The 16,245-nt window shown below is 39.8% G+C and overlaps 2 non-coding genes across 2 annotated transcripts; both read left to right on the plus strand.

Annotated features, from left to right (window-relative positions):
* Positions 1-10,960: 10,960 nt before the first annotated feature.
* TRNAG-GCC (transfer RNA glycine (anticodon GCC)) lies at positions 10,961-11,031 on the plus strand. The gene has a single exon. It is a non-coding gene; the product is annotated as a tRNA-Gly (tRNA).
* An 11-nt stretch (positions 11,032-11,042) lies between these two features.
* TRNAF-GAA (transfer RNA phenylalanine (anticodon GAA)) lies at positions 11,043-11,115 on the plus strand. Its single transcript has one exon. It is a non-coding gene; the product is annotated as a tRNA-Phe (tRNA).
* Positions 11,116-16,245: the final 5,130 nt, after the last annotated feature.

Below are 16,245 nucleotides of genomic sequence, written 5' to 3' on the forward strand. Positions count from 1 at the left end.
TGTCATCCGAGATCCTCCAAGAGAGAGGAGAGCCAAACCATACATTCTTTGCAAATTGGCAATGTAGTAGTACATGTGGGGTTGTTTCCTCCTCCAAACCGCATTCTCCACATAATACATCTACTCCAATCTTCTTGGAGTTTAAGTTAGATGTGGTTGCAAGACATTCATTACAAGCCCTCTGATGAGCACATTTATGTGTGAAATCTTAGGGCATAAAGCATGCATTTTATACACTTAGAGTGGAGTTACCTTGGGTTTTATGTTGTTTTTGCAGATTTTAGGACTTTTCAAGATTTAAGCAAATATTTGGAGTTTTGAGCTTGAATCATGCTATTTTACACGTCAAGAAGTCCATTCAAATTCTCAAATGCGAAAATGGGCCTGATCTGGAGCATGATGGGCTAGAGATGTGTGACTATGGGCCAACTCCAAAATATTGAAGAGATAAAGAAAGCAAATTTGATCTACGGCTGAGATTTTAAATCAAATCTACAGAGATATTATTGAGAGAGTCCAAATGGAAAAGAGTCCTTGCATACCTCAATTTCTTATCTCATATCTTGGATTTAATTAAAGAAAGAAAAAGAGGAAAAAGAATTATATTCATAAAGAAAAAGAGGAAAAATCCCGTTTTTGAATGCCTCTGTCTAGTTTTGATCAAACCCTTCATCGAACTGTCATTCGATGTCCGATCGTGCTGATTTTTGGAGCAGAGATTCACGACTACATAGACCTCAAATCCAACGGTGGAATTATGCATCTGATCTCTCTAAGTTGGCGCGATTAGTACGTCAAAACCCTAATTGGCTGAGTCAGATAGAAACCTTGAGTTTTATTCAAATTCAGCCGTGCTTCATATCTCATGTAAACTCTATAAAAGGAGAGCATACTCCATCAAAGGAGAACATGTGCTAGAGCTTAGTAGAAGCATTCTTTTTTCTCTCTTTAGTTTATTAAGGTTTTCTCTAGTTTTCTTTGCTTGCATTAGTGAGATTTAAATTTCTAGATTCAATGTTTAGGTTTAATCTTTTTATGTAATGCAATTCAAGTTCAAGCTTCAAGTTCAAGTTTCAATTTTTTTAGATTCGTTTTTCTTTGGGTCTAGCAATTGCAGATTTAGATCATTCTAGATCTAGATCTGGTTGTTAGGGTTGGTTGAGATTCGAATCGTTTGTTCAATTCGCAAGTAAGTAACCTTCTTTATTAATCTTCTCTCATCCCTCCATTCCCGCTTCTATCTACCCCTCCATATTCTTAATTTAGGATTTACTTTCAGCATTATTTATTGTTCTCCCTTCCCCTGGATCCTTGATCAGAGATGCCTACAGTCATGCCTCTCTTTGGTTAAGGCTTCTTTTTCCTTTTATTGCTTTGTTTATTGCTTTGTTATTTACTTTCTTATTTACTTTCCTTATTCATTCATCATCTCGGACCACATAACCGGAGCAAGCCTACAGTCATGCCTTTGCTTCTGGTGACGGGTGGTGTTGCATCTGCATTTTAGCTATGAACTAAATTTTACTGACTGCTTTAACATACTAACTGGTTTTATTTTTTTTCCTTTTTATTTTTATTGTTTGCATTTTTTTCTTCTTGTCTTTTATTTATGCATTGATTGTGTTTAATTTATTTTTCATTTCAATTTGATTGCATTAGACGTATAGATTATGATCGTTTAGTTTAGTTAATTAGTTAACAAAAATTGAATCATTCCACTTTCGCATTACTATTAAGAAGTTGAATTATAAGTGGCATATCTCCTTGAGATCAACCCGTTAGCTACACGATACCGTGCGCTTGTGGTTACTTTTAAATTTCACAGACACCCTCCATAGAAAAATCCTGATTTTTGGCCGTGTTTTACACTTCCAAATCTCTTTCCAATGCGCTTCCGTTAACTCATTCCAACTATGAGTTTTAAATGTAGAAGGAGTCTTCCGTTCCACCTCCTCTTGGTGTTGTACAAGAACTTTATAGGCACTTTTCACCGAGAATCTTCCATCTCTGTTGCAGCCCCACATTAGAGCATCTTCATTAGGGAACAGTGCCAACTTGATGTTCAAAATTGCACTAGCCTCTTCCAGGGAAAACCATCTAATAATTTTTGTGTTGTTCCATGTTCTTGACTGTTGATCTATCAAGTCTGCCACTTTGAAACCCCACATTCATCCGGCTTTGTAGTAAAGACTTTGAACTTCTTTAGTGTAGGAATCCATGGATCCCTCCAAATCCATGGATCCTTCCAAACATCAATATGGTCTCCCCTTCCTAGCATCCAAATCAACCCTTTTTTTTTAGTGCTTCTCTTCCTTCAATAATACTTCCCCATGCCCATGATGGATTATTACCTACGCGTGCCTCCAAGAAGGATGTATTTGGGAAATAGATCTTCTTAAGGAATTGAGCCCAACATGCATCAGGTTGAGAGAGAGGTCTCCAAGCTACCTTACTCAACATAGCTTTGTTTTGCATTAATGGGTCTTTGAAGCCCATTCCCCCCTTGGCCTTTTCCTTGCACAATCTTTTCCAAGACATCCAATGTATTTTTGATTTTTCCTTTGTCCCTCCCCAAAAGAATCTTGCAGCCTAGGCTTTCACCTTATTGTGGATGGAGTTTGGGATTTTAAAGTGAGAAGTGGCATAGGTAGAAGATGGAAGAGCCACAGCTTTTAAAAGAACTTCCATGCTGGTTTGATTCAATAGCTTGTGTGTCCATCCTTGGAATCGACTCTCCGCCTTATCACTAAGGGAGTGAAATAATGCCACTTTAGATAACCCAAAATCCGTGGGTAGACCTAGGTATTTGGTTGGCCCTTCACCATAGGATACCTTCATAATTTTTGAGAACCACCTCTTCACTTTTTGCAAAGTATTTGGGCTAAAGCAGACATTGGATTTGTTGTAATTTATCAGTTGGCCAGAAGCTTTGCAATAAGCATTGATTCCCTCTTTCAAAGCATGTACACTCTTCAAGTTTACTTCAGAGAAAAGTACACAGTCATCTGCAAACATCAAATGTGTGAGTGGATCCGTTCTTCCCTTGATGCTAATCCCTTTGATATCACCTCTGCTCTCTCCAAGTGTGATCATCTGAGTCAAGCCTAGTGAACATATTACAAAAAGTGCTGGTGATAATGGGTCTCCTTGCCGTAGACCTCTTTCCGGATTTATTGTAAATCTCTCAGATCCATTGATTAAAGAAGAGTATCTCACAGTAGGATAGCACATTTAATATTAAATCAACAAATCTAATATTAGACCCTAGTTGAGTAAGAATGGCTGCAACATACCTCCATTCAACTCTATCATATGCTCTTTTCATGTCCAATTTGAGAGCCAACATTGCCTTCTTGCCTGTCTTCTTCTTCCTTATGAAATGGAATGCCTTATGAGCCATAAATATATTATCTGAGATGAGTCGGTCTTTCACAAAAGCCGTCTAGTTAGAAGGTACAAGATCAGGTAACAGGGGATGGAGTCTGGATGCTAGCACTTTGGTAGCCACCTTCACTGCAATGCTGCATAGGCTAATTGGTCTAAAGTCCTCCACCAGCTTAGGAGCCTCTTGCTTTGGTATTAAGCAAACCAGAGTGTCATTCGTACCCTCGGGGAGGAAACCTGATGAGAAAAAATCACAAACGAATTTAAACAATTCGTCCTTGGTTAGCTCCCAAAAACTTTGAAAAAATAGAGGAGGGAAACCATCTACACCAGAGCTCTTCAGGGGACCCATAGCAAACAAGGCATTTTCACTTCCTCAATGGTAGGGGCTACAACTAACATAGAGTTTTGCTCTGCCGAAACTTTTGGCTGAATGCCTTGAATAACATAAGTAAGATCCCTATCCTCAACCTCTTCAGAGGTGAAGAGAGTTTGGTAATAGACTTCAAATAGGCTGTAAATATTCTCCTCATTAGAGCACCATTCACCATCTTCATTCTTTATTTTGAAGACCCGGTTATGTCTTCTCCTTGCCACAACCATTGCATGAAAGAAAGATGTATTCTGTTCTCCATCTTGAAGCCAATCAACTTGGATTTTTGTCTCCATAATGTTTCCTCACAAGCCAAGAGTTGTTCCAATTCCTTAGTCATTTGATTCTCTTGGAGCTGAGAATTTTCTTGTGCACTCTTACCTTGTAAGTGAGAAATCGCCTTCTTGAGATTTTCAATTTGAATATGAATATTCCCAAAGGAATTTCGATTCCATTCTTTGAGCTCTTCTTGGCACCACTCTAGCTTCTTAAATAGCAGGTGAGGGAGGTGGGGTTCAGGCTCTCTTAACCAAGCTTTCTTAACCACAACTTCACAATTTGGACTCTTCAGCCACATAGCTTCAAACCGAAATGGGCGAGGGCCTCTTTTGGGTCTCCCATTTGAATCAATTACCAAAGGGGAATGATCAAAAGAGAATGCGGTCTCCACAAGTACAACAGTTTTTGGATAATTAAAAAGCCAATCCGAATTACCCAAAGCTCTGTCCAATTTGATGCGGATATTAGCTGCACCGATTCTCTTATTACTCCAAGTATATGCTGCACCATGTGAACCTAGATTTTTTAAACCACATCCGGTCACCATTTCTTGAAACTGCCATACATCTTTGCTTCCTATACATGCTCCTCCACTTTTTTCCTGCCAAGAGAGAAATGAATTAAAGTCACCTGCACATAACCAATTCCCTTGTCTCCCTTCGCTCATTTTAGTCAATGCTTCCCATACTTTCTTCCGACGGTGTTTTTTAGGATCTCCATATATGAATGTTAAAAAAGATTTATGTTTCTTGCAGGTAATGAGATAGTCAATCACTCTTTTGTTTGATTCCAAAATTTCCATCTTCACATCACCATTCCAGAGTAGTGCTAGCCCCCCTGCCATTCTTAACGGATCTACTATCATGTTGTATTCCATTCCAATTTTTTTCCTTATTTTTTCTATTTCAGTTGAACTGACCTTGTTCTCCATCAAGAATAGAATATCTGGTTTCCACTTCTTGGTGAGATTTATAAGAGCCCGAACTGAAGGGGGACTCACCAGACCCTTGCAGTTCCAAGAGATGAGGATCATTGTGACCCATGATGCTGGTCTCCACCATGCACCACGGGGGTAAGCTGTAAAAAAGGATCTACTTCCTTTTGCTCCTGACCACCTTGAGAATCTAATTCATGAGAGCCCTTTCTCTTCTTCTTATTGATACTTTCAGAGACCATTTCCATCTCAATTTGACTAGCACTTCCCTTCTGAGAGTATAGGAAATTTTGAAAACTAGTTGCGGTTGGGAGAGGTGGAGCAACGGTCAAAATCTGATTTGTCTCGTGGGAAGTTTGAAAATTTTGGGCTTGAGAGTTCGGTTGAGGCATAGAAGTAATGTCTGCTGAGTTGTGGGTACAGCTTGAGGTGGGTAATTGGGCTTGAAGCAGTATTTGTGTTTGGGAATATGGGCTGGAGGGGGTAGAGTGTATATTAGATGATAATGGGCTAACGGGTGGGGATTGGTGAGATAAAACATATGGGCTTGGGCTTGGGCTTGGCCTTGGCCTTGGCCTTGGGCTTGGCCTTGGCCTTGGGCTTAAGGGTGTTGAGGTTAGAGTTGTTTGGGACATGGGGGGTATTAAGTAGGAAGAATGAGGATTTAGGAGTGAAACCGAAGCTAGGGTTGGGAGTAAAGAGGTTATTAGACAATGGAGATCAGAATTGAAAAAGGAGACTGGCGTTTTAGAGGAGAGAGAAACCAGGTTACCCACAAGGTGCTGATGGTTGATTTCCTCGATCTGTTGCAGGTTGGTTGTCGGACTAGGGTTTTGGGTTGGCAAGACAGTTGGGTTGCTCTCCATGGCCGTTTGTGGTCCCAAATTCAGGCTATGCGAGATGGCGTTGAAGATCTGACCGACTGGCACCAAGGACGCTGTGTCAGAGGTGGTCGGGGTTGTGTCTGCTTCACCTTCTCCGTTGCCGAAGACTTCCTCTGGTGTACAGGGTTCGGGTTTTTCCTCCTGTAAAGCTCTGAAAATACATAGTGCATAGAGACTGCCTTCTCAATCAATCACTTATCCAGTGGAGATGCTCTCAGAGTTGCTCCAGTCCTGCGGTAGTTTCTTCTCTGAGTTTGATCCGTAAATAGGGTTGGGCATCGCTTCTCTTCATGCCCTAAAACCCCACACCCATAGCAATACATCGGAAGCCTTTCCCATGTAACCGAGATTTTATCCACCACCCCTAATCGTCTCCTAGCTGGGATGGAAGATTTGAGGGGTTTCCTATGGTCAATGGTGATCCAGCAACAAAAATAATAGATGCTATGCCCCCATTGAGTCCCGTTGATGATCATGCCTCTTCCTAGTTCTCCTATCAAGGCTGCTAACTGGAAGCCGAATTCCATATTTAGCAGGTCCTTGGGTATATCATGGAACTGGCACCAGAAGTCGATGTGTGTGAATCTCCACTGTTGATCTTCTCTCCAGGGTTTCAGCATAAGCACATTCCCGCCGACACTCCAAGGTGACTCTTCTATCACATTGAACATATCTTGATTATGTTCAAATTGGAATTTATACTGGTCTCATTTCATTTGTGTGATCTCCAGCGATTTGACAAGGTTCCAGGCTTTAGGAAGGGCTTCAAAAATGGCTTGCCTTCGGTAAGGTTTACTTGCTAACACCCATCCTACAAGTGTGTTATCATTTCCTTCAAACGCTTGATATTCTAGTTCATCTGGCACATCAAATTCCTTCATCATCTAAAAGGAGAATATATGTGTATGCATCCTTCATTGGCTGAAACAATGGGCTCTGAGTAGGGCCTCACCCTCTTCCTCTCCCCCTACCAGAATCCATCCTGCTAGGAAACTGACTACTCTTCACTCCAGAGAAAACTGTTCTGGTGAGTTTAACGAAAGCCAAATAACTAGACCTTAGTGTAACAGAGTTGTCTAGAAGGAGCTGAAAAATTACTGAGGAGAACAACACATATTGGAAAAAAATTCAGAGTAACTCCTGAATCTAATAGTGAAGTATAAATGCACTAAGATTTAATTCACTCACAGGGGAGGAGATACAAATAAGAAGAGGCTAGTGAATTCCTTTACAGCTCTCAATGATCTGATTGTTAACTTGATATACATATTTAGAATGTCTTTTTCATCACATATATTTCTTGCAGATGCAGCTGTGCTTTTTGCCCTTGAAGGAGAAAAACCTTAACAATGTAGTAAATACTTATTCCATGCATGTCCAATGAACTACTATTATATCTGGCTTTTTGAATTGGAATTTTTCCTTGCTTTACCCAACTAAACCTTGGCCAATGAAATCAGTCATGCTTTTATTTCATGTGTCTACAATCCTAACTAGTTATCTAACCCCTATCTCTTGTTGTTATGATCTAGAAGTAGTATCTACCCTACAATTCCTTCTGGATGACAGTGGGGACAAATGTACAAAATGTTTTATGTAATGCTTTTTTCTGTTCGCATTAAGGAAAAAACAAGAAGTCTTCCTACATTATTTGGCAGATGGTCGAGTGTATCTACACTACTTTCTATTGTTTTGGACAAAATCATGAGCTTAAAATACCACAATTAAGCTTGGAATTTTACTTGTTCATTTTTTACAAAGAAAATAAATCATTCATTTTTCTATTAATAAAGGACACAAGTCCATTAGTCACATTTAAAGGTTGAAGTAAGATTTATAAGATTTATTTATTTATTTTAATTTAATTTTAACCATTAGATGTGATTGATGGACTTATTTCTTTTATCCAAGAATGGATGGTCCATTTTTAAATAAAACTGATAAATTTCCCACAAGCTTTGCTTCTTCTAAAATAAGACCCTTATTTATCATAATAACAAATTTAAGTGGATCACATAGTCATATTTTAAGAAGATTTCCTATTCAAACTTTTTCTGTAGCTTTCTTTCTATTTCAACCAAATGCAAAGGAGTAAAAATTCTCCAATAAAATGAAAACCATCAGCGATTGTTATGCAAAAGAAAAGCACCATCAGAAGTTTTAAACACTTTAGTTTTTTATGCACTTAAAACCAACAAGCACCAGTGGTCTAGTGGTAGAATAGTACCCTCGCCAAGTGCGGGTACCAGCCACCCAGTTCGATATATCAAGCATTTTTTCACCACCTTAGGCTGGATGCAATTATAATGAGCCTGCCAAGTGGGATAGCTCAGTTGGGAGAGCGTCAGAACTGAAGATCTGAAGGTCGCGTGTTCGATCCACGCTCACCGCATTTTTTTCCCCATCATTTTCTTGTCCAAGATCCTTTGGTTCTGAAGAATAGGTAACAACTACTAGTCTACCACTAATACGAGATGGGCGATCGTCAATGAAGGTAACTGCCATTATCTACGGAGTATGGGTAAAAGAACATCAACGAACAAGAATGGGTGACGATTATTGATGGTTCGAGATCATTGATGGTTCAACTATATATAGTCAATATAGTCAACTATACTTAAGCAAATAAGCATAACATTCATCATATGACTTCTAAGTTCTAAGTACTAACTTTTAAGTTCAATTCAAAACATCAAATAAACTCTTAAACATCGGATCAATGTAACTAGTAATAAAAATAAAATGGAAGTACAACTCACTTAGGTTGCCAAGCGGATCCTTCCCGCTGCAAAGATTGGGGGTTTATGGCCGTTTATGTAGACCTCAGTAGCTAAAGATGGACGAACGAGATTGAACCTGATCAACAAACAAGAATGGGTGACGGTTTGAGTGGGATTAATTGATGTTCGCTTAATGATCATTGATGGTTCAGCCTTCATTGATGGCTACCAAGGTAATGATAAACATAGTAGCATGAGCGGCTTAAGGTGTATTGTTGCACAGGCTGACGCAATAAATCCAACGTTTGAGATTTGGGAGGACATTAGATCTTCTATATGCCTCATTTTGATGATCACGATTGGTAAAAACCAAACCAAACTTTGATTGTCCCAAATGCTTGGTCTGGGGGGCTCATGATGTGGGTAAGATATTACCGAACTGGGATGAACCATATGGTCGAGTCATTTATTCCTATCGTCGTCCATTTACCTCCTCAGGTTCGAGTCTATCGAGGATGAAGAAACTCATTGGAAATAAACTTCTAAGAATTCGGGATACGTGATTAAGTCGTAATAGGTAACAACTACCAGTCTACCACTAATACTAGATGGGCGATCGTGCCAATGAAGGTAACTGCCATTATCTACGGAGTATGGGTAAAAACCCTAAGATCGAATGGCAACCAAGGGAAGATACAAATGAATCCAACGGTTGGGATAGAAAGGTAAATCCTATATAAATCATAGGTTCACGCACAATTGAGGTATCTGAATTGTTTCCCTCCATTAATATACTCAATTCAAGCTCTGCAACTCATCATAGCTTTGTGATCAGCTCCATTATTAACTTAGATTTCGGAGGTGGCCTCCCGATCCCACGGTCGGGCCACATTTAATACTATTTTGCAAATCATTCCCTAAGGATCTAAAGGCTGAACATATTTTGGACACATCATACTGCTAATAATTTAAATGGTTTTTTTAAATTGCAGCGATCTCCCTTACCCATCTCTTGTCATTGCAGGGACACAAGGACGGAGTAAATAATAGCTGAGTCGTTGGATATTTTGTCTTGTCCACAAGTCCAAGGTGCTTTCAATGTGAATGGGAGAAACTCCATCAAAGAACTTAGGGGTGTCAAGGGTTCGGGTTGGGGCGGTTACGGGCTGAAAAACACTCAGCCCAAACACGGCCCATTAAGAAAATAACGGTTTCGGGCCGTTTCGGGCCGGTGCGGTTTGGGTTCGGGCTGACTAATGGTTTGGGCTAACGGTTTAGAATTGGGTTTACTAACGGTTTGGGTTTGGGTTTACTAGCGGTATGTTTTGAGTGCCTTGTTAATATGTGAAATTTATCAAGAATATGTGAACATATATAAGCATTAAGTTATCTCCAAGTCTTTTGGGTTGGGTGTTTACAATCAAAAACTTTTTTCTACAAACATTTATAAAATTTATAGAACTAATATACAAAAGAAAACTGGCATCATGATGAATTTTAATGGGTCGTCTCTGCTTATTTTCCTCCTTCTTGACACTTTTAAAAATGGATCAAAATAAAGCATTAAAAGATTTTCAAATGATAATACATTTGCTAAATATTTACTAAGCCCATCTTCCAAATGGCGAAGGCTTTAACAAGCTTGTTGTTTGCATATTCCAAATCAAAACAATAAAGGAAAACAAATGGATACTTGGGGGTTTTCTTGTCTTTTACATTTAAATGTATTTTATTTTATTTCTTTATAACGGGTTTAATGGGCTGGTTTGGGTTCGGGCTGGTTTCGTGCCAAACGGTTCGGGCTAGCGGGCCACACACGGGCTGGCCTGGCCCAGCCCAAATCATTGCGGGTTGAGGTTGTTCAGCCCAAACACAGCCCATTAAGTTTTGGTTTGGCCGGTTCGGGCTATAGCGGGCCGGTTCGGTCCGGTTTTAACGGTTCGGGTTAGGTTTTGACACCCCTAAAAGAACTTGTTGCATATTTTGGCATTCAGCAAGCACAGTCATGCATTTATTTCCAATTAACTAGTGTCATATCTAGGTTTTTGAATTGGGATATTTCCTTGCCTTACCCAACTAAACCATGGCCAATGGAATTAGTCATGCCTTCAATTCCTCCTGTCTACAATCCTAACTACTTATCTAACCCCTGTCTCTTGTTTATCAAAATAATAATAATAACAATAAATTTAAGTAGATCATATAGTCATATTTTACGAAGATTCCATTTTAAAGCTTTTTCCTTAGCTTTCTTCCTATTTCAACCAAATGTAAATGGAGTAAAAATTCTCCAATAAAATGAAAAACATCAGCGGTTGTTAGGCAAAAGAAAAGCACCATAAAAGGTTTCACACACTTTAGTTTCTTATGTGCTTTAAGACAACAAGCACCAGTGGTCTAGTGGTAGAATAGTACCCTGCCACGGTACAGACCCGGGTTCGATTCCCGGCTGGTGCAATATGATGAGTGCGGGGATAGCTCAGTTGGGAGAGCGTCAGACTGAAGATCTGAAGGTCGCGTGTTCGATCCACGCTCACCGCATTTTAGTTTTTTTTCCATCATTTCTTGTGAAGATCCTTGGTTCCATTTATCCCAGTTAAGCGCATAAATATCAAGTCATTTTTTCACCACTCTTAAGGCTAGAAATGTCAAAAAATTTATAATCAAAAGAGAAAAAAGGCTCAATTGAGTTAACGCGAGACGACACTTGATGGCACAGGCATGGTAAAAAATTTGAGGGAAACTCAAGTTTTGACCAGGTGAAAATGGAAAACTTAGTTGGAAACTTGGGAAATTTCGAAGAAACTGAGAACTTTTCCATACAAGTTTCAACAGGTTTTAGAGAGTATTTTGGGGTGAGATTCTGTATTTAAGCTAACTAGAGTATAAATAACACATTGTCACATGCATTTTAGTAAAAAAAAATCAATGTAGATATGTCATCCAAAGTACATAACATTAATGTAAAGATGATCGAGAAGTACACAATATAGTCAACTATACTTAAGCAAATAAGCATAACATTCATCATATGACTTCTAAGTTCTAAGTACTAACTTTTAAGTTCAATTCAAAACATCAAATAAACTCTTAAACATCAGATACAATGTAACTAGTAATAAAAATAAAATGGGAAGTACAACTCACTAAATCAGTAGTGCCAATAGGAGTGCCTCGGTGGATCCATCCCGTGACTTGAGTAGTACTGTGCCTGTGACATCCTCTCCTCTGACTAATGGAAATAGACATCCCATGACATGTGATGCCTATGGTTGTCGAGGTAATCGACAACTGCAACTTTATAGGTCTGGTCGTCAACATGCATAAGATATCCGATTTGAGGGAATGCACAATAAGGATAGGGAAGTCCTTCTTGATGAATCTCAGGAGGTATGGGTTGGGGTTGGGGTTGCACACCGAAGATTTGCTCCACAAACATATGTGCCTCCGAATCAACATCCGTATAAGTTTCACCCCTGTGCACATATACCGTCCTCCAGTCGGACACTGGATAATACATTCTACTCTGTTCCACTTCCACTACTCTATGTCTCTTATAATCCTAAGGAAACCCCTGACCATAAGATGCACTACTATAAGCCCTAGAAGAAGATGCAACACCGCTCTCATACGAGTGGGGATCAGCTGTTGCCGGTATCCAGTATCCGGCAGTGGAGCCTCTTAACTCATCTAGACTCATAGATCCCATGGAGCCTGCCAAGTTATTCACATCAGTGGGATTGTGAAACCCGTACGATGAAGTGTCATCCTCATACCCATGTCCATGGTGCTTCCCTTTCCCTTTCCCCTTCCGGCTGCAAGTGGAACTACGACCTGCACCGTGGTCGACATCCTGGGTAGCGTGGCTGAACTGACTCTCCCCCGTGAACTTTAATGGCCCTCCTTGTCCTTGACTCTCAATTGCTGGCTCTGGTGGTGGTGGTGGTCTCTCCCGTGGTTCAGCTGAATCCTAATCAGCTAGCCCATCACCATCACCATCATCATCATCATCATCATCATCATCATCACCACCACCACCACCACCACCACCACCATCATCATCATCATCATTCCCACTATCATCCCCACTACCAAGTCCATCATCATCATCGCCTGCATCATCCTGTGCTTGACTAGCGGGTGGCTGAGTAACATCATCATCATCATCTGACCATATAATATTATCCTCACTGACACTAGATGCACTGGGGTGTGGTATAAAGGGACAGTTAGGCTCGGTGTGCACTCTCCCCTCTGTGGCCAAGAACTCATCCACATTAGTTCCCATCTCTCGTGCAATTTGACTACTGGGTCAACCTCCCGCCTCATCCAACAATGGTTCTCTGACCCACTCAAATAAGGGGTACTCCTCCTCCTCATCATCTATGGCAAAGATGTCAGCTAACTCAATCTTGTCCCCAACCTTGCTCTTGACCTAACCTAATGTGCTCCTCTCTCAACCTCATATTATAGTGAACATATACAAGATCCTCCAGCCGCTTCACCCCCAAACGGTTCCGCCTATTAGAATGTATCAGATGGCAGAAGATGTCTAGGAGAGCACTCTTAATTGCACTCTTAATCAAGTACTCCGAGTCTAACCCATACTGCAGCCACCACTCAGCTGCAAGAAACATAACCAACCAAATTAATAATAGGAAAAATAAATTGTGTCAAAAACTCAAATTGAGTATCTAAGACTTAGACTAATTGACTAAATGACTAACCAGGAGTGGTGTTCTCCCTAGCCTGAATAGCGACTGAGTGACCGTAGCTACCAGTAGCATCTCTAAAAGCCTTTAACTGCAATAAATAATTACAAAGTTAGTATAAAAACAAGTATTTATCTTAATTCTTAAGTACTAGACTACTAGTCATCTCACAAGTCACAACTCACAATCTTACCTCATTATTAATTAATGCTTGTTTTGTCAGATCCGGTTCCAACCTTTCCACTACTTCATGGAGTGCCCGGATCAAATATGTCCTCATCCCAAGTTCTCTAATGTAGTGGTAAATGGGGTTCAAATAATAGGCTATCAAACAAGGCAACAAATGAGATGGTAAGAAACTATAAAACTACACAATAAGTATTATGTTATTAATGCCCACTTAGAAAAGGCCATCCCCACCTTCTCCTTCACATTACCCCACATATGCTTTAATTTCTTTTGTTTTGACTGTGGCCTCGCAAACAAGTCAGAATCAGTGTGTAGTATCTACACATCAGGATCGACCTCAATGGGTCTAGAAGCAGCAGACGTGGCACTAGGTCGTGATCGTGGGGCCCATGGTAATGGAACTGACTCTTTGCCACTCTGGCTCCTCCTCATACTAGAGCTGCCTCCGCTTGCCCTCCCAACATCTGGATCTCTAGATGACCCTGCACCCACGGCCCTCTGTGTCCTCTTGATCTCATTGAGTCTTAAGACTCCCTACTCATCCTAAGTACTCTCTCCATCTCTGCCTCTGGAGATGATGCATCACCTATATCTAGATCCACATTCTCTCTCCCACCTCCACCTCCTCTATGCATGCTGCCTCGAATTGATCCCTCTTTGCTTTCTTCTGTGCCCTCTTCTCTTGCCCTTCTGTCACATATTTTTCTATTGCCACTTTAACTTCATAAGGGACATTGGGGCATCCAACTACATTGCGGTCCCCTCCCGCTAGATGGATCTTTAGTCTAGTGGACCCACCTGATCCAATCTTTTTCAAACAATATTTACACTCTAACTTTTTCCTATCATCTATCAGAGGCTTACCATGCTGCCAAGCTATGTCGGACATCGTGTTTCTATTTGAATCTCCAACTCAAAACTCAAAAGTTTGTGCCTGAATCTGAATTCCTGATACAAACATATATAATAATCACCATTAAAATAGAAACCCAACACTTTAATTTTAACCTAAGGCCCTAAAGACACTAAAGTGTAAACACATAGTCACACATTACTTGAAACTGAAAACAGACAATAGGCAAAGCATTAGAAAGTCCACATCAATTCCTATGGAATAGAATCTAAAATTCACTTGTCTAAAGTTTGAATCGATGAACAAAAGAAAATGATAGGCATTATAGAAATGCACGCTGATGATAACTTCAGCAACTAAATCAGGCAACAACCAGTAAAATCTGACAAGGACATTTTATTAAGGGGATCAAAGAGCCTGAAAAAATAATCCAAAAAATTTCTATGTTGGCAAAATTACAAATCAAAACTAGTAGGATAGTACTTAGAAATTCATACACTACGTTTAACAAAAAACAAATCCCAAACCAAAGCATTGATACTTTAACATCTAAGTACAGAGGTTCCTAAGGAGAAGTACTCACAATTTCACATTCATCGGATTCCATCAATTAGAAGAGTAAAACCAAGAGAGAATATACACGCCCTCTAGCTCTACTTTTTGGCCCAATATTGCTCCAGACAACTAGTATCTTGTTTTGTTTTCAACCCTGATACATCAAAGGAGGCCAAACTGGGTTTCTTGTAACATAGAAGATATACACACTACAAACCCTAGGGTTTAGATGATGACCAACTAGTAGTAGTCAGTCAAGTTGAAAGTAATTTTTCCTCTTTGAATGACAAAACTAGAGGATGAACTTTGGTGCAATGGTAAACTTGTTTCATACTTTCATTTCTACTATGGGTTTTAGCTAGGGAATAAATAAACACTCCCTAAAGATAATCCTGGAAGCCCCTAGCCTGTAAGTAACAATTTATCACCTTCAACTATGGCATGTAACATATACCTCAGTTTAATTGGAATTTTTGTTCTAAAACACTAACTTAGATTTCATTTGCAACAATAGAGCAAACAAACATTTTCCTCCAATTTCAGCAGCAAGAAATGAGAAAAGCTGTCATCCCAAGAGCTGAAAATACAAGAAAGATCTGGAAATGAAGAGTTTCAAGGGGAAAGAAGAGAAGCAAGGAAATGAAGCTAAAAGCCCAAAACCACCAACAGTGTTCACTAAACCATAGCAAAGGCAAGTTTTGACATTCAAAGTTAGGTTAACTTCCAAGAGAGCTTCAAAGTTTGAAATAATCCACCAAGAAGGGCCAATTTCACCAAAGGATTGCTTTAATCAACTTGAAATCATGCAAAATCATGAAAAATAGTCGAAAAAAGCTTGAAAAATGGAGTTTGGAACTCCCTGCTTCGCCTGCGTTTTGCGATCGAAACTCGCAACTCTGGGAAACCAGAGTTTCGATCGTAGATGGAGACTTTTTATAAAGTTGAACTGGCTGGTTCATCCGGTTTACTTACATAAAAAACCAGGTTTCGAGGTTCAATCGAAACTTCGACAGTTTCGATCGAAACCCTCGAATTTTCCCACATTTCCCTAGCCGGTTTAGGCTGGTTCGCCTATATTTCGACCCATTGGGGAAATTTTGATAGTTTTGATCGAAACTGAGGACTTTTTTTCGGTCCTCAGTAGTTTCTTTCAACCAAATTTTGTACCATTGGCATAGGCACTCTTCTTCTTCAGTTCTTCTTCAAAGCCAAGGATTTGGACTATCAAGCTCAACACAGAAACGAGATGTTTTAGGAACATAAAAGCTCAGTTAGGTCGATTGAACCGAAGATGCAAAGAAGAACATGTAACACAAACATACTATATAATAGCAGCAGATCTGGGTGGTAATCAATTCGTCT

This window comes from Hakea prostrata, chromosome 9 (assembly GCF_041222555.1).
Source record: "Hakea prostrata isolate BN-2017 chromosome 9, UWA_Hpros_2, whole genome shotgun sequence".
NCBI lineage: Eukaryota > Viridiplantae > Streptophyta > Magnoliopsida > Proteales > Proteaceae > Hakea > Hakea prostrata.